Source organism: Grammomys surdaster, unplaced genomic scaffold (assembly GCF_004785775.1).
Source record: "Grammomys surdaster isolate TR1022 unplaced genomic scaffold, NIH_TR_1.0 184, whole genome shotgun sequence".
In the NCBI taxonomy this organism is placed as follows: Eukaryota; Metazoa; Chordata; class Mammalia; order Rodentia; family Muridae; genus Grammomys; species Grammomys surdaster.
In genome coordinates this window covers 6,400,231-6,406,230 of record NW_021604629.1, presented here as the reverse complement: position 1 = coordinate 6,406,230, position 6,000 = coordinate 6,400,231, and the positions used below count along the sequence as shown (strand labels likewise).

The window sequence follows — 6,000 nt, the reverse complement described above, 5'->3', positions numbered from 1 at the left end:
TTTGTTTATGCCCTTCCCACTCTTCTCAAAGTGGGGGAACTTCTACTGATCTTTAAAATTGGACTCAAATGTCTCCCTAGTGGAGGGCTGTTGTTTGAGATGAGATCTTACTTTAGCCCAGACACACCTGGAACTCAATCTTTCAGCTTCTGCCACCCTCCGGAATCCTAAAGCCAGAGGGGTTCTCAACTCACTGAGGGGTTCTCAACAAGGTTGTCTCAGATCAGCTACTACAGCTTACTGTGGGGAGCATGTTCTGTAGCAAGCAAAGAGGATTGTCCGTTCCTCTGTGGGTCTGAATCCCCGGAGGGGAGAGTTTTGAGCGCCAGGGAGGCGTTTTTCCCATTTTTTCATCTCTTTTAGAGCCTCACACCAGGCACACGGTGGGTTCGGTGACATTGAACGACCGGAACGCTACTTTGGCGGGCTTTTGCCCGCCAGGAAGGCATCCCATTCAGGTGATTCTCCACGTCCCAGAGGTGGTGCCACCGCAGGCGTGTCAGCTGGTGCACTGGTTCCCGCCAACAGCAGAGCGTTTCAAACCGAGCGGCAGCCGCAGGGAGCGGCGACCTCGGGACCACCGCCTGCCAACGCCTCGTGCTGCCTGTACCAGCTCCCCGACCCTCGGAGGGAGGCGACCCGGGCGTTAGCTCTGCTGACAGAAATGCTCTCCCAGGCACTGCTTTTACTGGCCCGGAGACGCTGTCCATTTTTGCCAAACGGTGACAGGAAGCGTGGAGTGAGAGTGTGCTCAAAGGCGTGGAGGTGGCCTGAGTCCGGTCCTGGCTGACAGCACTGCAAAGTGTTCACAGGGAAGTTACAGTACAGCAGTGCCAGCTGAGACCCTGAGACACTACTCAACCGCCCCGTGCCCCGGCGCCACGCCCACTGTGGGAGGAGCTCCGTCCTTCGCGCGAGAACTCGCTTCACTTCACCTCTCCCTACTGCGAAGTCTCGCGAGAAGCAGCTAAGGAGCCGGCCTGTAACCTGCCGGGGCGGCTCTGGTAGGCGCAGCTGGTAGAGCGGCCGCCTCACACCTAACACCGGAGGGATCCGGTTAAGTAGGCGGAGGAAGGGGAGCGTCGCTCGCTTTCGTAGCTTTTCTCCTCGACCCTCGGTGGACGTCTCAAGGGCCGGCAGGTTGGAGCGGGCCGGGTGCGGGCTGCTGGGTTTGCAGTGGAAACCGAGGGCGAGGCTAGCTGCTGTGACCGGGGTCCGGGGACCGGAGTCCGTGGCTCCAGGAGCGTGGGGCGCGGTGCTCGGGGCTGTCGTCTCGGACACCGGGTCCGGAGAGGCAGAGAAGGCTGCTGCTTTTTGGGTTAGGAGTCTGGAGGCCTTTCCCCAGGGGAAAAAGGCTATTTTCTCACACCTCCTTTCCAACCTCCTTTCCAGGGCAGAGTAACCCAGTGCCCCGCCCCTTTCCTGTCATCTTTGGGTCACCGCAGCGACAACCGTAAGAAGGCGCATCACAATAGGGCGGTGAGTAAGGATCCCAGTTTGGGGATAAGGTGCTGGAGGAGTCGCCCTTTGGGTGGAGGATGAGACACCTGTAATGTGCTGTGTGGTTTTATCCTGTAACCGTATCAACAATGGTAAAGCTTTGTTTCTCCCTAACTTGCCCAGAAAAGGTTCTGATTTATTCTCTGTAAGTCACAAGCCCTCTGACATCCCGTATTTTGGGGGTATGAGCTTGAGGGGAGCTGAGACTTCACTTAGTTTGTTAATGTGGGCTAGTGTGCCTAACCGCGGCCTTCCACAGATGCCTTTTTTTTTTTTCACTTTACAATTTTGAGTTTTGGACTGTTTTTGGTATTTGGAATTCATTTTCCACTTTGTGCGCTTAGTATATGAAATAATTTTATAGCCATGTGAGAGTGCATGCTTTTTATTTAAGTTAACAACCTGAATGAAGCAGTATAACGTATTGATTGGCAGTTGGGTTTCTTTCTGTTCTTGCCTGCCTCCCACTCTTTTCTAGCACCGCTAGCCAAATTGGATCAAAACTTTTTAGAGAGGGGTTTATGCATGAATTTTGAATGAAATAGACTGTAGAAATTGGATGAAAAGGTAGAATAAAACATGTGACTGTAAAGGCTGAAAAAGTTTCTGTACTGAGAACTCAATGCTGGGCATTGAACCAAGGACTGATATTGAATATTAAGCAGAAAGCAGTAGAAAGTACTTGGAAAATTACTTAATGGGTGACAAAGATGAGTTAATATTGTTTTTGAGGACAGTTAATTTTGAAGATTTTAGGCTTAATAATTTTCTCTAACTTAGAGCTTAGTATTCAGCGTTTATTCTTATGGGTGGAGAGAAGGTAAGAAGGGAGCTTCAGAAACATGGAGTGTGGTTAGGACCCAGAGCAACGGAGTTCAGAAAGTTCCAAGCAATGTGTTAGACATTTTTTTCACACTATTCAAACTTCCAGGTGGGCTTTTTATCTCCTATGTTGTCCTTCCACCAGTCTGAATTTTGTTCTATTTCATTCTTTTTGTTCTTCAAAGACTTGTGTAGTTCTTTTTTTACCATTCAATGAAATTACAAAGAACTGTGGTCTGCTTTGTGGCCTTTTACATTTAACTGGTCTCATGAAACATACAAGTGATCTAGAAATACTATGCATCTCTCAGAGAGATAAGAATGAGTAACATTCACTTGCCTTCAGGTACTAGACAGATTATGAGCATGGCAGTGCACTGGAGAGCTTCTGACCTCTGAGAGGCATCAGGGTTCAAGTCCATCTAATTCACTGTATATATGAATGTGGAATCAGTCCTCAGCCTTCTTAAAAGAATATAGGAACTGTAGATTTTATGTGTGATTTTCTGATTTTTCAAATACTGACAGTTAAAACAAATACACCTTCATGTGACCCAACCAAAACTAATTGTATTTTAATGTAAGAGAGTATTTTAGAGCTATGTTTTGTATCTTGGTTTAGGAGCTGTGTATAGGTCAGAATTAATTTCATAACTAGAAACAAGCTTAAGTCAACTATGTCAGTTGGTTTGGAATGTAAATTTTTAGAGTTTGAAAAAATGTCAACTCTTATTAAAATCAATAGATAGTTTAGTGCCCTTTAAATACAGGGCTACAGGTTAGACAGATACTTTCTCTCACTGCCTGCACTTTGGTTTTCTGTAGTTTATTACTGGTTTGAAATCATTAAATGAAAAAAATCCATAAATAAGAAGCTCATAAGTTTTACATTGCATACTATTCCAAATTCAATGATAAAATCGTGTTTCTCACACTACCCTGCCTAGAATATAAACCACTTCTTTCTCCAGTGAATCTGACCATGATATGCTGCCTGTTCATCTGCCACTTTACTAGTAATTTATCAGACTGACTGATAATTTTACAGTGTGTACAGGAACCCTCATTTTATTTAATGATGGCCCACAGTACAAAAGTAGTGCTGTTACTAATTCGTCTATGTCAACAAGAAGCCATAATGTGCTGCTTGTCTGTGAGAAAAGTGAAGGTTCCTAACTTCATAGGGAAAGAAAAAAGTCATACCAAGGTTGCTAAGATGTGTAACTCTAGTCACGGAAACATTATACTAAGGTATATTATAATTTTTCTATCTTACTGTTAATTATTGTTACTGTGCCTAATCAGTAAAGTTTCCCATAGGTATGTATACATAAGGATTCATTTGGTACTCGTCACAGTTTCAGGCATCTACTGATAACCTTGGAAATATATACTTTAAGAAGGACTATATTAACATTTTACTATGAGAATAACTGATGAAAGCTTTATTGATTTGTATTCATTATTTGATTTATAAGTATCTTAAGAGTATACTGGTTTATGTAGAAGGTCTTTATTTTACTTGTACCTAATATGTAAAATTAAGTCCAGGACATAGTCCATTTCAGGATTTGAATACTTACTATTTGCTATACCTTTCCACATTGTGTCCCTGGGTGTTGACTTTTACCAGAGGAAATACGGATCCCCTGCTGCATGGGGAGAGCGAAAAGCTTGGGAATGGGCTAAAGAAAGTGTGATGTGAAACAGATACTCTTGTGCCTCTTCTTTACAGAAACCATTGATTTAAATTCTTTTTTCTAGTAAGAAGAATGGGTACTTTGATTAAACTTTGTGTCTAATACCTAGTATGACTTAATGGCGTTTGTGGAATTGAATCTTGTTGATTAAAGCTTGTCTATGCACTAGTAGGGAGTATTTTAATCACTTAATCTGCTTCAAGCTTTGCTGGGTTGTGAGGAATGAGAATTTATAGGTCAAACTCAAGTCCAAAGAGGTGGATCTCGAAAAGTAAGGGGCTTTATCTTAGTGGTAAAGTCATGAAAGCCAGGTAAGGAACAGAATTTCAAAAAGGAAGAAGGAATAGCTAAATACTCCTTTGTTACCATACAGTTGTACAAACAGGACTGACTTTTACAACTGAGTTTATTATAACTTGTATGAAGACTGCAAAGGATATTGTTTTTTAAGTTAGGACTCTGGGGGGTTGGGGTGTTATAAATTAGATTTTCTTATGTTTAGCCCAGTCTTTTTAAGTTCATCGAGGCTAATATCTCTTCATCAGTTCCCCGTTTTTCTCTAGAGCAAGAGGTGAAAAGAGAAGATGTGTTATATTTATAAAATGTTCCTATCTGAGAATTTTAAAAACATTTTTAATTTTTATTATTTTCATTTATTACATCCTCACTGGTTTCACCTCACTGCTCTCCTTGTTTCTTTGCCCCTGCCTCCCCTCTCCCCGAGATCCATTCCTCCTCTGTTTCCCTTCAGAAAAGGACAGGGCTCCCAGGGATATCAACCGAATATGGCATATCAAGACTAGGCACATATCTCATATTAAGCTGAACAAAACAACCCAGTAGGAGGAAAGGGGGCCCAAAAGGAGGCAAAAGAAAAGAGAGACGGCCCCTAGTAGTCCTACAGGAAGACCAAGCATATATACATACAGAGGACCTAGGTTAGCCCATACAGACTCCCTGATTGTCAGTTCAGTTTCTGTGAGCTCTTAAGCACCCAGGTTACTTTTTGCTGTAGGGATTTGTCATATATTTGTGTGGATTGTCTTGCTGTTGGGAGTGGGACATCATTTTTCCCCCATGTTTCTTTGTTGACTTATAAAGAAGGAAATACTTGTTTGCAAGTAGCTTTCACTCTCCCCCCACCTTCCACTCTCTGAAGTTATTTTTTCAGTGAGGATTAGTAGGGGTTGAATGTACTTTCCTCAGTGCCTTTGGTTCTGGTTTTGGGTCTCTTGTTTCTTAGACCATACATTTTCAATGTATTCATCTGTATGGTAGGTTTATCTGAGCAGGCTGGACCTCAGTGAGGGAGAAGGAAATGGAACACCTACATTTCTAACTGGGTAAGTGTATTAATTTACAATTGAAGTGATTTACAGTTTGGCCAGTGGTTTGGGTTATATTTTTTAATCCTCATCTACCTAACTCCTTTATTGTTTCTTTGTTGGTCTGAAGTAAAATTATGGCAGAGGTCGACTGTGGGAAAGAGATAGTTACAGATCTTTGTTATAGAGTAAGAGTTACAGGTTAGGCATCTCTAATCCCAAGTCTGAATTCTGAAATGCTGCAAAATTTGAACCCTTCTGAGCACCCACCTATTCACCAATCTAAAGGGTTTTTTCATGTATAAAATTACCATTAGAGTATGTGTATAGGCTATTTATAAATGTAAATGAGTTTGCGTTTAGTCTTGGTTGGGTCCAAGATAATTCAATTCATATATGCAAACATTCCAGTACTTTAGAAAAAAAAATCCACAAAGAATCTGGAATCTGAAATACTTTTGGTCCCAGGCATTTCAGATAAGGGATACTCAACCTTTTTTAGAGTTTTGTTTTTCTCTCTTTAATTGAATGTTTAATAGGTTCAAGCTAATGCTACAGTTTCCTTACTATTTCCTCCTGGTTTACTTTGTGATCCTTGATACTGATATCTCTTTGCAAAGAAGGTAGCAAGCTAGAACTCAGAAGTAGAAGGT

General features: G+C 42.3%; 1 protein-coding gene across 4 annotated transcripts in view; it reads left to right on the top strand.

Moving 5' to 3' along the window:
• Window positions 1-999: 999 nt before the first annotated feature.
• The window catches only part of Btbd10 (BTB domain containing 10), a 53,430-nt gene continuing 48,429 nt past the window's right edge, over window positions 1,000-6,000 (top strand). For 2 of the 4 annotated variants that reach the window (XM_028768046.1, XM_028768045.1), the window contains exons 1-2: window positions 1,023-1,140; window positions 1,393-1,479. The gene's annotated coding sequence lies outside the window, so the exon portion shown is untranslated. Of the gene's footprint in view, window positions 1,141-1,392; window positions 1,480-5,300; window positions 5,366-6,000 lie in introns of all 4 variants that reach the window. The other 2 variants (XM_028768044.1, XM_028768047.1) reach the window with 2 other exon arrangements.